Source organism: Equus caballus, chromosome X (assembly GCF_041296265.1).
Source record: "Equus caballus isolate H_3958 breed thoroughbred chromosome X, TB-T2T, whole genome shotgun sequence".
Lineage (NCBI taxonomy): Eukaryota > Metazoa > Chordata > Mammalia > Perissodactyla > Equidae > Equus > Equus caballus.
In genome coordinates, this window is record NC_091715.1 from 112464402 (window position 1) to 112480487 (window position 16086).

Here is a 16086-nt window from a genome sequence, read left to right on the forward strand (position 1 = left end):
CAAGACAGGGATCATGGTATACAAGACACCTCATGATTTAGCCTTTGCTTATCTTCTTTACTTGGATCTCTTTACTCCTCAATAAATTCATGTCAAACATCTGGCATTTCCCCAAATATCCCATGAATTTCTTATGCTTCATTGCCTTTGAATTGGAAGCTCCCTCAAAATGTAGTAGGCAAGCATGTTGGCAAGAAGTCCAGTTAGGAAATACTTTCAATAATCCAAGGAGAAGATAATGAGATCTTCCTATTTATCACTCAAAACTCCACTCAGACATCATCCCCTTGCTGAAACCCATAGCCTGGGTTTCCATAGACCCATACGGAAAAACACTTCTGCTATCGTAGTATGTAGTAGACTGCATCATAACTGTCTCTTTACCTTTCTACCTCCCTGGACTGGACTGTGAGCTTCTTGAGGGAAGGAAATATATTCATATCCACCTTTGAGTTCTTGGAGTCTTAATACACAGTGTGTGACCAGTAGGACCAGAGAAGATGGGTCAGAGGGAAGAAAAATATGAGGGAGGATTTGAGTTGTCCAGGAAGACAGAACTTGAGACGGGTCCAGTAAACATGGTTTTTATTTAGGATGAGGTAGCTTGATTGTGTGTAAATTTGGGCTATCTGCTATTTCCTTCATTTAATATATCAGTGATATTGGCCTTCCATGTTACCATGAGTCTTTTCAAGTGCCATATTACTTGACAATTCTCATTTGCTATGTCACCCACATACTTAATGACACAGACACTCTAATTCCAAGCTATATAGATACTGCTTACTATGGACACCTTAGAAAAAATTCAATAGCTGTGAACATTCTTTTTCATAAGGTTTGGTGGGGTTTTCTTGTGGCCAATATATGCCACAATTAATTTCTTAACTATCATCTATGATATTTAATATAAGGCAAATTCCCATGATACCAACCATTTGTTTGTATTTCCATGCATGACAAATTAGTATGTCTCCCTTCTCCTCCCCACTCCTTATTCTAGAAGAGTCTCAAAAGAAAAAGGTCATCTCCAAAGTCATAATAAATATCTTCTGTATGAGTCCTCTGCCATGGAACCCTTCCTGTGCCTCTCTCTTCTTTAAAGAATATACTCTTCTGAATCGTCTCTCACTTTCACATGGCTGTCACACTTCTATGGACCAACAGATCTTAGCCCTAACAGACACGTACATACATACTCATGCCACCACACCAGACAACCACCAAAACAGAGAAATATTTAGTGATGTGTGTTGTAAACAGCACCAGACTGTGAGTTAGGAAACCTGAGTTTTCACACTAATGCTACTACTATTACATTGGATACAAACTTCCTTTCTGGATCTCAACTTCCTCAACAGTAAAATAAGCTTGATGACATTCAAAGTCATATCCAGCTCTAATTATTCTCCAAAAAATACCTTAAATAAATTTTGCCTTATTACAAATACATTTATTTTATACAATTTTATTATAAATTTAGGAAAATTAAAACTTACCTTTCCAAATGTATGTGAGATCCAGCCACTTCTTGTGAATTGTCTCTACAAGTCCTATGCAAGGAGAATGTGGGTTAAAAGCAAATGAACTTATAGGAAAAGAACGTTAAATGTTGTAACCTCCTGATGATATCTGTGGAAAGGAAATTATTCAAATAAATACTGTTTTCTTTTACAAAATGCTTAAGATAACAGAACTAGTGTGGACTGGCATAGTTCACATTATTTTCCCTTCTTCCAAGAAGAATGGGTAATATTAATACTAATCGTCACAAATGAAATAATTATTACTAACACGGTAAAGAAACACACTGAGATATTACTCAGACTGTCACAACAATATGTTGGAAATGGGAGGAAACTACTAAAGGTTATAATTTGTTTACAGAAAAAATATTTTTAAAAATATCACTTAACAAATAGTTTAAACACAAATCATGCCAGTATACTCCAACATTATATAAAGACAACATGATTCCAAAAGAGCTGATGTACCAAATGTAGTACTACAGAAGAAACCTTAGAGTCACGAGATCTTGCTGCTACGCTCAAACCACCACAGACAGATGAAATTTCATCCTATTTATAAACCCCTCTAGAAAAGAGTCCACAATTTTCCTCAAGAACCATTTCCAATGTTTCACAATACAGATTATTCCTTAAGTCTAACCAAAATCTCCCATGGTCTTTCTTAAGTCTATTTAATCATCTAAGAATAAAGAGAGTATTTATTGACTATCATCTGCATCTGAGTCATTGACATTTTAAGGCAATTACTAAATTATCCCTTAGGCTTCTCTTCTGGGTTAATGAATACTGCTCCTTCACCATCCCCCTCAGAGTACATCTCTTATATCCCGTGACCCGTCTTGTTTCTCTAGATGGATGCCTTGCTTCAGGATTCTGGTAAGATCTGCCTGGATTTGAAGTTTTCTTTTTATGTTTTGCACCCTAAAACTCATTAGAATGTATTTAGAATTTCCATGGGGTCTATAGAATCTGCTCCTTCCCTAAGATTTTATCTCCCAGAATAATATTAAGCAATATTGCCCAGATTATCCAAAATACAGCTGCATCACCACAGTGCAAAAACATACCAAGAATTTAAAAGTCCTGACTCTGGCTCATAAAATACGGGCAAGGCAGTTTTAGCTTTGTGGTATCCTGTCCAGAGGCCAAGAAATTATTCAAGTGGTATTTCTCAGGAAACAAATGTTTGGACTCCTGGGAAGAAGCCAGAAATCTGAAGTGTGTGATGAGGTTCTTGGCTCCCCAATTCTTATGTCACCAGAGAAATATTTTGGCTGAGCACTAGATACTCGTCCTCATTTCCAGATCAGTTCGTTTTGTGAAGTTAGATTCTTTGGAGAATTACATAGTACATCCCAAGGTGCATTTTTATGGTCTAATTGCCGTATGTTATATATTTGAAATTTGAACTTTTGGAATGTATAAAGCTGTCTTCCTATATATTACACAATAGTACAAGAACTAATGCCTCTCTAAGCCTCCTGTCTTCTACTGCTGAACTGGACTCTCAGCAAGAGAAAGGAATGGTGCCCTCTGGATTTAACCCTGTCGTGGCTTACAATTGGAACCAACCTTACACACAGGCGGAATAGATATCCCCTTGGTAGGGAGATTTGAGGAGCCCTAAAAGATCGGTCTGGTTTAGTACCTGACTTGCTCCTTTGGGTTCTCAAATACCTCCTTCTCAATAAGACCTACACTGTGGCCACTCTATTTGGAATTGCAACCTGTACCAATCCCCCACCCCCAACACACACACACACACACAGCACACCTATTATTTCTAAATTTTTCAAAGTGTGTATTTCCTTCTAATATACAATATCATTTATTTAATTGGTCAATTACTTAGTTAGTTAGTTGGTTGTTTTGTCATTTATTGCCTGTCTTCCTCCTCCTCTGGACTATAAGTTCTACATAGCAGGTATTTTTGTCTACTTTGTTCACTGATGATGTCCAAGTACCTAAAACAGTACCCAACACACATTGTGCTAAAAAAATATGTTCTAAATGAAGAAGTTGAACAATCCTTATGAGTCATGGCTAATGTACAAACTGGCACTGGGACATGCTCTATTTTGATATAATAGTGAAGGCATCAATCATCAGTTAAATCATTAAATTGAAAAGAAATAGTAAGCATAATTCATCCAATTTCAAATTATTATTGGATGTTGTTTTTGTTTATTTATTTCAAAACATTTATTCATGGGGCTGGCCCGGTGATGTAGTGGTTAAGTTCCCTGGCTCTGTTTTAGTGGCCCAGGGTTCGCAGGTTTGGATCCCAGGTGCAGACACAGCACCACTTGTCAGGCCATGCTGTGGTAGCATCCCACATAAAGTAGAGGAAGATGGGCACAGATGTTAGCTCACGGCCAATCTTCCTCACATACACAAAAACACATTCAGTGCTTACGAGTTGCACTTCATCATCATTTATATAGATATATCTATTCATATACACAGTCACATATGTATTATTTATAAATGCTTAGACAAGGGCACATATGCAAGAGGCAAAAGGAGTAAAGGAGGAGAATAGCAGAAGGAAAGTGAAAATAAAATGGAGACAATCATGCACTGATTTGTGAAGAGGTAAGACAGCAAGTGGTTTGTGGGGAGCTGAACAGAGTACACAAATCTTTAGGAAAAACAATTGAGAGGTCAGACCATAATCAGGAAATATCTCACCTGGATCTCTCATGACCCTTAACTTTGACCAGGTAGGTCAGCCTCACTCCACATAAAACACTCCTTTTATTCCTGCTCCTGGGACCCCTAGCTATTAAAACCTAAGATTTTAATACCAAATTCCTTCCTCTCAAGGTGACACATCTCTCTGGTTTCAATAAATTGCTATAGCGCATTTCCTCACGCTCAAAATAAAAAACCAAAAAAGCAAAGGTATTCGGTTACCTTAGTTAAAACACAGATGAAGATTTAGACTTGCCTTCTCATGTGACTGTAAGCCTTCACATTCTCAGGAAATGAGTTCTCAAACAGAACAGGGAAGCTAGCCCATTGGTTTCCCTTTTGTGTTTTCCATTTTCATTTCTTATCTCAAAATGAGTTCTTTTTAAGTAGAATTGACTAAAACAAGAATAAAGGGAATGCTGACACCGCTTGGACTATAGCAGGCATTTGGAAATGGTATCTACACCTCCCTCTCCCCCCTTTTCAAAAAGTCCTGTAATGTTTATAGCATTTTCATTGAAACAACTTATTTGAACAATTGGAGAGAAGTGTCAGCATTCCAAAGGTTACACACATTAAAAGGCATTAATTTTAACTTTCAGAACATAGTTAACATTTTTCTCCTCCATCATTTTCTTTTCTTAGTTTTTCATGATACTAAGCTTCTAAAGTAGTTTATATTTGAAAAGTAACATGAATGCATCAAAGATGTACATGGCTTAGAAAATTTATATTTATTTTTACATGTGAGTTCCATAAGGAACCATTACGATAGGTAGAACAGGGAGTATTCACTCCATTTTCTAGATGAGGAAGATAAAAGTGCATTTTTCAAGATCACATGACCAAAAATCGTCTATTTGTTAATAGAAATCAGGCTATTTTAGTCCTTGTTGCCTCTAAATGTTGGCTATAAACTTCTATTTCTATTTAGTAGATATTAACTGCATACCTACCACTGCAATACCAAGAGCTACATACTCTAGATACTAACAGAAGACACAGTCCCTCTCTCCTCATGGAAACTAGTATTTAGTAAAGAAAACAGACATATAAATAAATATTGCCAATACAGTAAAATAAGGGCTTGTATTAAGACAGTGGTCTGCAAACTTTGTAGATGATAAACTCCATTGTGTTTTCTGATTTTGAACACATCTTCTCCATAGATGTATATTTATTTATAAATTAAACACATGCAATTTCATAATTAGCTAATATGTTGAGGCACAAAACATATTTAGGGTGAAGTTTACTGGTACTATATAGGAGATAAATTCATATATCAAAGTCTTCTTGTTAATTTTGAACTTTGTAGGCCAACATTTCAGCAGATCTAATTATATTATCATGGTTTTCGGATTTTGTTTTGTATTTAAACTAATAATGTAATTGACAAACAATGCTGTCAATTTCTTGTTCATTTGTGCTTACATTCTTAGTAATATCATTAATATCCTTTGCAAGAATCTTTTAGAGTCATTTTGTGAGGGTTAGTTTATTTTAAACTTGATGATGTGATTGAGAAATCTAATTGGGAACATGTAAACTGCAACATCTTTCAATATGGTGAAATTAAACTAATAAATGATTGTTTATGTCCACTCCTCCACACTTTTTGCTCCACGATACCTCATATGTATTATATGACATCACTTGTGATCCTCTGTTGTCAAACAGACTAAGTAGTGATAACATTGCTTTTATATGTGTGTGTAATTATATATATTACTTTGTTAATACAAAATAATACAACAGGTTTATTATTTTTGATTAAAATAAATATAAACAGACATTCTTTTATGTACACTCAACCCCAATGTACATTCAAAAGAACCCCTGAGTACATTTCTCTGGTTTGAGATACCACTGCACCAGTCTGTTCAATGATAAGAAAACAAATTTCTGAATTTTGAAAGATTTTTCAAAAAGTAAGGATCAGAAAGCAGGGATCAGTAAGCAAAAAAAAAGTATAAGAAATGTTTTCTGTTGCTTTCTGACCCCTAACCAGAAAATTGTCTAGCCATAGTGTTTACAATTCAATCCCCATGCCTTCTAGCTGAGTCTTTACTATATTTACTCTATAATCCTAAAGATTACTTAGGAAGAAAGAGTCTAAGAGATGGTCATAAGCTGATTACTTGACTAACAAATAGTTCTATTAATTAGCTAAGATTACATATCTTATGTGTTACTACTTTATTGAGAGATTTACTAAGTTCCAAGTGATTACACTTTGCTCTCAATCATGTTATATTCTCAAGATTACAAATCTAAACAACAAACATGGTGTATTAAACCAAACACATATTTAAGGAAGCATGATGCAATGGAAAGACAGCTTGAATTTCAATGCTAGCTCAACCATTTAGGAGCTGTGTGGCCTTGAGAAAGTGCCTTAATTCTCTGAACCTCAGTTTCTTCATGTGTTAAATGGAGGTAATATCATCTCCCTCATCAGGATTTTTTGCAAGTAAAACATGGGATTCAGTAAGTGCTCAATACCTGAATATCAATTATCACTTAAAATGGATGAAATTATGTGCAAATGAGAGAATTTTGAAGCTTAGAGTTCCATGGTCATTATACCCTCTGGGAGCTCCTTCATAAATGGGCTAGTATAATTCATTCAACAATTATTTATTGAGTACTACACTCTACTGAGCATTGTGCCACATTTTGTCGGGTTACATTATTCTCCTACTACAATGTAGTATGGTAGGTTAAACTGCTGTTAACAAATAAACAAAAACATGTAATGGTTCAAACACAACAGAGGCTTTTATTCTTGTTCATTTAACAACCCAGAGTGGGCATTTAGGTCAGTAGTTAGCCTTCCTACTTTCAACATGTGGTTTTGGATGTTGCTTTGGTTGCCACCATTCCTTCCCAAGGGGAGGCAAATAAAGCTTGGAAGTGCACATCTGGAGGTTCTATGGGAAACTCCTGAAACTGACATATGTAACTTCTACTCCCATTCCATTGGAGGAAACTTAGTCAGACGGCCTAAGCTAACTGCAAGGGAAGCTGGGAAATGTAGTTTAGCTGTGTGCAGAGGAAGAAGGGGAGAACAGACACTGGTAGGCAGTTATGTCTGCAGTTGATTTTTGAAAAAGACATAAACAAGACAACAATGTTCATATCCATAGGGAATCAGAGTTTATGGAAAGGCCGGGGGAACATATTCACATTCCTGCTACTGGAGAAAAAGTTCACAACCAGATGACTGTGTTTACATATCTTCCAATTTATTATAGTCCCATCTGTACCTTTATTCAAACTGTTCTTTTCCAAAGGGATCATAGAAGAACGTCATACTAAAGCAGATTTCTTCATGGCCTGGCAAGGCTTATATTTTTTTTCTTTTTTCCCCAGTCCATCTTTAAGATCAGGGTGGCCTTAAAAAGAAACAAGCCTCTATGCGTTCTCTTTTCCCTCTCATATTCCCCAAGGCCATGTTGGCTGCTCCCTATAGTTCCCTAGAGCAACAGGGCATAAGTATCTGCCCCTGCAGATATAGATTGTTCCCCTAGAAAAGAGGAGCAAAGCTAATTCAAAGGGAATGCACACACACACACAGACCAAGACAGAAACAGAGAGAGATTAGCTAAATAGTTTATGAGTAACTAAAAAAAGTTTATTTTCAAGCCTCTATCATAGATCTGATAACCATACTTCACTGGAAAACAATCCAAGAATAAGCTAGCAACTAAGCAATCACAGATACACTTCTTGTTTCCTGAAATAGATAAAATCCTCTTCCTGAATGCAGTGGTCAAGCAAATGTCCCCCACGAGAAGGGTTCTTATATTGTTTGGATTGATTGGAAGAGTCTTCATTACTCAGAGACTGGCATCATAGCTCTCAGTAATGTTTGCAAATATGTCCCTGCATATGTGTGTCTGCATACATTTAGGTATTGTCCACTCTCCTCCTCATACACACATCCACGACACTTCACTTTGACTATGGCAGTGAAAGTAGCAGTATCTTCTAGGAATTGAACACGTATAAAGCCTGGTCAGACTAAACTAGCTGGAAGAATGAGGTCTGGGTGTGAAGAGATATTAAAGGGAGAGAAGTATGGAAGTAGGGGCACAAAGAACACCCATATACAAATGGTCAAGCAAATTCCATTAAACCATTAGGAATTCATTCTCAGGCCTAGGAAGAATTCTAGTCTATAATAGACTTTTAGTAAAATGCAAATGCCTGTGGGAAGGATAATACTTTTAGATGTGTCAATTAATATCTTAGAAGAAATAGCTGATAAGCTAGCAAAGGGTAAAGCCCTACAGAAAGGAAAATTAGGCTAGGCAGGAAGAGGATGAAAGAGGATAAGTAGGATGGCAAAGGTGTAGAGAGAGGCTGAATAAGTAGAACAGAAGGTACCAAAGATAAGTGTTTTTCTGCTTCATAAATTTTGTTAGATCCATCTCCAGATCTTCTGGTTCCCTCTGTTTTCTTTTTCCTACAGATTCCTCACTCTATTTTATATTTCATTTCCTAATCTCTGTTCTTTAATTCCTAATCTAGACAGCATTGATCTAGTAGATTGGAAGATAAACAATCAATGTAAAATTTCTGGGCACAAAAAGAGGAATTACACAAGAGCAGAAAGCCAAGCTATAAGCAAGAAAATATGAAGTAGAGGCAAAAAGGTATTACAACTCTTGGTATTTTTCCTATTAGAGTGCTTCAATTTCAGTTTGTTTTCTCACTCCAAGTAACACTGAGAATCAAAATTGCATTAGACAATCATAAGACTAGAAAAAACTAGAAGATAGTCCAGAGAGAAAACGTTAAAACAAAATACACCAGAGAAGATTGAGTTATAAACCCTGCTCATTACATAATATAATCTAAATTAAACAAAGAGGAAATTCTCAGTGGAATTGCCAAAAGAAGGAATTTGCTTTGGATTGGGGGGCGGGGGGGAATGCCCACAACTTGAAACTCCTGAGCATTCTAGAAATCTTGAGGTTTCATTTAAAGGTTCATAAATCTATTATTTCCATTTAAAATTATTTTCAAAATTGCCTTATATAGCCTTAAAATTTCTTATCCTATTTTCCTAGGAATATATAAGATAGACATCTTTGTTTACATGTCATGACCTGAAAAATTCTAGTGAAAATAGAGATCTTACTACCAATGTCTTCTCTTTCCCTGTTAAAATACTGCACACACGGTATTATTCTTGGAAGGCAGAGATCATGACCACAATTAAGGAAATATTCTTAAGAACCCAGTCTTCTTGGATGCTGTTTATTAGTGAGTAGCCAGCTGTGCATGCAGCTCCATGTCATATTGTTGGCTTATTCTCTCTCTTTGTTCATTATTTTTTCTCCTCTAGGGAATTTATTTTTAGCATCTTTTGAAATTACAGAGTTCAGTGGAATAGTAAACAAAAACAGCTTTGTCAGAAAAACATAGAAATTCAAAAAAAATAAAATACTTGATTTATTTTGGTTGGGAGTAGTGTAACAAATGCTTGAGTTCTAAGGAAAGAGAAACATTTTATCTAATTAGCCCTTGCAAATCTTTAAAAGCTAAGAATCAATCTCTGGGTTGATTTTTCTCACTTGACTGAGAAATTACATAGCTCAAGTCACTTCATAAAGTATAACAATGAGTAGGTACACAAATCCTTTAAGAACAGGTCTTCCCCAGCTTTTTAATCTAAGTTTGTTCAGATATCACAAAGTCAGACTGTCAATGTATAGACCATGGAACAATTGATTGATTACTTCTTGGCTATCTTTAGGTCAAAGGGCATGTTTTGCCTACCTGGAAATTATGTCATTTATATCCCTTCAGGTTACTCTCTGTGATCCACGTGGGAGTATAGAATAAAATGAAAGGAAAAAGTTTCATAAAAAAACATGTTGAGCACCATGGCAGAATGAACTTACCCAGGACTCTCTCCCCTCCAACATACAACAAAAGGGGCAACCATACTCCAACAGAAGATATCCTAACAACACAAAAACCTCGGAGAGACATGCAGCTACACAACGGAGGGCAGAGAGGCTGGAGCCACACTCAGAGGAGCTGGAATGGGGTAAGAAATAACTTTGCTCCCTCCCCTACTGACTGCAATCGCTGTTGTGGGAGGATCCATGAGAGAAAGAGTGGGGGAGGGGTCGCTCACTCACAGGATCACCCAGGATTCCCCAGGGCCATTGCACCTTAGTAGGAAGCCCTCTAAGAGGGTGAAAGCTTTCACGTGGGGTGACCTCATCAAGTCAAGACCCCAGGAGACGAGACAGCGAGAGTTGATCAAAAAATCCTGGACTGCACACAGGATAAAGCACCCCTCCCACGACCCGCCCCAGGCCATGCCATCTCGGCTAAAGGTGGAGGGTTCAGAATACATGGCTGTCAACCCCCACCCAGTAGCGATAGGCTGTAACTGCAACAAAATAATATCAAAATGAGAAACAGGTGACTTTCCAACACCAGACACGACATCAAATCTCCAGACCAGAGAGAAAAGGACAAGCACCTGGATCTCAGTCCTGGGGACACAGGAATATGTAAGCTAAATGACAGTGAATTCAAAACAGCTATCATCAAAAAACTCAAAAAGGTAAAAGAGAATACAGAGAAACAATTCAACGAGTTCAGGAGCTGCTTCACAAAACAGATTGAAACTATAAAGAAAAATAAATCAGAAATATTAGAGATGAAAGACACAATGGAAGAGATAAAACAAAATATGGATTCCCTGAATGATCGAGTGGACATCATAGAGTAGTGAATCAGCTTAATCAAAGATAGACATGTTGAAATGCTCCAGACAGAGAAGGAGAGAGAGCTTAGGCTAAAAAGAAATGAAGAAAGTCTCTGAGAAATGTTCAACTCAATGAGGAAATGCAACATAAGAATTATAGTATTCAAGAAGGTGAAGAGAAAGAAAATGGAGCAGAAAGCATGTTCAAAGAAATAATAGCACAGAACTTCCCAAATCTAGGGAAAGAGAGGGACATATGTGTGGAAGAAGCCTCCATATCTCCTAGATTTGTCAATGTAAAAAGACCTACTGCAAGGCATACAGTAGTAAAACTGGCAAAAATGAATGAAAGAATACTCAGGGCAGCAAGGCAGAAGAAAATAACCTACAAAGGAATCTCTATTCGACTTTCAGCAGATTCCTCTGAAGAAACCTTACAAACTAAGAGATAATGGAATAACATATTCCAAACTTTAAAAGTGAAGAATTTTCAGCCAAGAATACTCTATCAAGGAAAAATATCCTTCAGATATGAGGGAGAAATTAAATCTTTCCCAGACAAACAAAAGCTAAGGGACTTCTTAGCCACAAGACATCCCCTACAAGAAATCCTCAAGAAGGCCCTCATACCTGAAAAAAGAAAAAAAAGGAGAAAGGGGTCACAAAACACAGAGTAAGGAGATAAATAGGTAGACAGATGCAGAAGAGGATAGCAAATATTCAACTATAGCATTAGTCTAAAAGCAAGGAAAAGACCAAAAACAAAGACAATCTTGTCACTTTAACCACAAACTCACAACACAAGTTGGAATAACATATGAGAAAAACAACTTAGGAGGGGAGGAGGAAAGGGACTAAATCGGTTTAGACTAAGGAAATAAGAGGCCATCATAAAATGGACTATCTTATACACGAGATTCTGAATACAAACTTCAGGGTAGCCACTAAACTAAAAAGCACAACAGAGACACAAAAAATAAATAAGGACAGAACAAAGACTCACATCATAAGAAACTACATGGTTCAATCACACACAGGACAAGAAACAAAGGAAATGCAGGAAAACGGGAAAATGAGTGATATAATGACAGCATTAAGCCCTTGCACATCAATAATCACCCTAAATGTAAATACATTGAATTCTCCAATAAAAAGACACAGAGTGGCGAGATAGATTAAAGAACAAGAAACAACAATTTGCTGCCTCCAGGAAACACACCTCAGTGCCAATGACAAACACAGGATCAGGGTGAAGGGGTGGAGGATGATACTCCAAGCTGATGACCAACAAAAGAAAGCAGGTGTCGCAATACTTATATCAAACAAAGTAGACTTCAAGATGAGGCAAGTAAAGAGAGACAAAGAGGGGCAGTAGATAATGATCAAAGGGACACTCCATCAAGAAGAAATAACACTTATAAATATCTATGCACCTAACACAGGAGCACCAAAGTTCATAAAGCAACTATTAACAAACCTAGAAGAAGATATTAAAAATAACACAATAACAGTAGGGGACCTCAACACCCCACTCGCATCAATGGATAGATCATCCAGACAGAAAATCAACAAGGAAACAGTGGAACTACATGAAAAGCTAAACCAGTTGGACTTAATAGACATATATAGAACACTCCATCCCCAAACAGCAGAATACACATTCTTCTGAAGTGCACATGGAACATTCTCAAGGATAGACCATATGTTGGGAAACAAGGCAAGCGTCTATAAATTTTAAAAAATTGAAATAATAACCAGCATCTTTTCAGATCATAATGCTATAAAGCTAGAAATTAATTACAAGAAAAAAGCTGAGAAAGATGTGGAGACTAAACAACATGCTAATGAACAAGCAATGGATCATTGAAGAAATTAAAGAATAAATCAAAAAATATCTGGAGACAAATGAAAATAACATACCATACCAACTCATATAGGATGGAGCAAAAGCCGTATTAAGAGGGAAATTCATCACAATACAAGCACACCTTAACAAACAAGAAAAATCCCAAATAAGCAATCTCAAATTACAACTAACTGAATTAGAAAAAGAACAAACAAAGCCCAAAGTCAGCAGAAGGAGAGAATTACTAAAGGTCAGAGCAGAAATAAATGCTATTGAAACAAAAAAGGCAGTAGAAAGGGTCAACGAAACAAAGAACTGGTTCTTTGAGAAGATAAATAAAATTCATAAACCCCTAGCCAGACATACAAAGAAAAGAAGACAGAAAGCTCAAATAAAATCAGAAATGAAAGAGGAGAAATAACAACAGACCAGAGAAATACAACGGATTATAAGAGAATACTACGAAAAACTATACGCCAACAAAATGGATAACCTAGAGGAAACGGGTAAATTCTTAAGACTCTTACAACCTCCCAAAGCTGAGTCAATAAGGAATAGACAATCTGAATAGACCAATCACAAGGAAAGATATTGAAACAGCAATCAAAAGTATCGAAAAGAATAAAACCCCAGGACCAGATGGCTTCCCTGGGGAATTTTACCAAACTTTCAGAGAGGATTTGATATGTATCCTTTTCAAGCTATTCCAAAAAATTAGGGAGGATGGAACACTTCCTAACACATTCTACGAGGCCAACATCACACTGATACCAAAGGCTGACAACGACAGCACAGAAAAGGAGAACTACAGGCCAATATCACTGATGAACATAGTTGCAAAAATCCTCAATAAAATTTTGGCAACCCAAATTCAGTAATACATCCAAAGGATCACACATCATGATCAAGTTAGATTCATACCAGGGACACAGGGATGGTTCAACATCTGCAAATCAATCAAATGTGATACACCACATCAACAGATTGAGGAATAAAAACCACATGATCATCTCAATAGATGCACAGAAAGCATTTGACAAGATCCAACAGACCTTTATGATAAAAATTTAAACAAAATGGGGATAGAAGGAAATTACCTCAACATAATAAAGGCCATATACGACAAACCCACAGCCAACATCATACTTAATGGGCAAAAACTGAGCGCCATTCCCCTGAGAACAGGAACCAGACAGTGACACCCAGTCTCACCACTCTTATTCAACATAGTACTGGAGGTTTTGGCCAGAGCAATTAGGCAAGAGAAAGGAATAAAAGGAATCCAAATAGGGAGTGAAGAAGTGAAACTCTTGCTATTTGCAGATGACATGATCTTATATAGAGAAAATTAAAAAAAATACATTGGAAAACTAATAGAAATAATTAACAACTACAGTAAAGTTGCAGGGTACAGAATCAACTTACAAAAATCAGTTGCTTTTCTAAACTCCAATAACATACTTACAGAAGGAGAACTCAAGTATACAATTCCATTTGCAATTGCAACTCAAAGAATAAAGTACCCAGAAATAAATTTAACCAAGGAGGTGAAGGACTTATATAATGAAAACTACAAGATATTACTGAGATAAACTGATGACGACATAAAGAGATAGAAAGAGATTCCTTGCTCATGGATTGGAAGAATAAACATAGGTAAAATGTCCATACTACCCAAAACAATCTACAGATTCAATGTAATCCCAATCAGAATCCCAATGACATTCTTCATGGAAATAGAACAAAGAATACTAAAATTCACATGGGGCAATCAAAGACTCCAAATTGCTAAGGCAATCCTGAGAGAAAAGAACAAAGCTGGAGGTATCACAATCCCTTACTTCAAAGTGTACTACAAAGCCATAGTGATCAAAATGGCATGGTACTGGTACAAAAACAGATGCACAGATCAATGGAACAGAACTGAAAACCCAGAAATAAAACCACACATCTACGGACAGCTAATCTTTGATAAAGGTTCCAAGAACATACAATGGAGAAAAGATAGTCTGTCCGATAAATGGTGTTGGGAAAACTGGACAGCCACAAGCAAAAGAATGAAGGTAGACCACCATCTCATGCCATACACGAAAATAAAATCAAAATGGATCAAAGACTCCAAGATACGTCCTGAAACTATAAAACTCCTGGAAGATAATATTGGTAGTACAGTCTTTGACATCAAACTAAAAAGGATCTTTTCAAATACCATGTCCTCTCAGACAAGGGAAACAAAAGAAAAAATAAACAAGTGGGAATTCATCAGACTAAAGAGCTTCTGCAAGGCAAAAGAAACTAGAATCAAAACAAAGAGACAACCCACCAATGGAGAGAAAATATTTGCAAATCATATCTCTGACAAGGGGTTAATCTCCATAATATATAAGGAACTCACACAACTGAACAATAAAAAAACAAACAACCCGATCAAAAATTGAGCAGAGGACATGAACAGACATTTTTCCAAAGAAGATATACAGATGGCCAATAAACACATGAAAAGATGTTCAACATCACTAATCATCAGGGAAATGCAAATAAAAACTACACTAAGATACCACCTTACGCTTGTTAAAATGGCTATAATCGCTAAGACTAAAAATAACAAGTGTCGGAGAGGGTGTGGAGAGAAGGGAACCCTTACACACTGCTGGTGGGAATGTAAACTGGTGCAGCCAATATGGCAAACAGTATGGAGATTCCTCAAAAAACTAAAAATAGAAATACCATATGACCCAGCTATCCCACTACTGGTTATCTACTCAAACAATTTGAAATCAACAATCCAAAGTAACATATGCACCCCTACGTTCATTGCAGCACTATTCACAACAGCCAAGACATGGAAGCAATCCAAGTGCCCATCGACTGATGATTGGGTAAAGAAGATGTGGTATATATATCCAACGAAATACAGCTCAGCCACAAAAAACAGACAAAATCATCCCATTTGCAACAAGATGGAAAGACCCGGATGGAATTACGCTAAGCGAAATAAGCCAGACTGAGAGAGAGAAACATCATATGATTTCATTCATAGGTGGCATATGAAAAAACACATGGGCAAAGAAAACAGTTCAGTGGTTACCAGAGGAAGGAGGGTGGGGGGGTGGGCACAGGGGTGAAGGGGAGCACTTATGTGGTGACAGTCAAGAAATAATGTACAACTGAAATCTCACATTGATGTAAGCTATTATGAACTCAATAAAAAAAATAATTGAAAAAAGCTTCATAAAAAAGAGGAAAAAATAAACTGAAATTACAATAGAAAACTGTATACT

The 16086-nt window shown here is 36.6% G+C and overlaps 1 protein-coding gene across 2 annotated transcripts in view; it reads right to left on the reverse strand.

Moving 5' to 3' along the window:
* IL13RA2 (interleukin 13 receptor subunit alpha 2) overlaps positions 1-16086 on the reverse strand; it is an 85832-nt gene that overhangs the window by 45594 nt on the left and 24152 nt on the right. The window contains exon 4 of one of the 2 annotated variants that reach the window (XM_023633421.2): positions 1500-1553. The gene's annotated coding sequence lies outside the window, so the exon portion shown is untranslated. Of the gene's footprint in view, positions 1-1499; positions 1633-16086 lie in introns of both variants that reach the window. The other variant, XM_070258491.1, reaches the window with a different exon arrangement.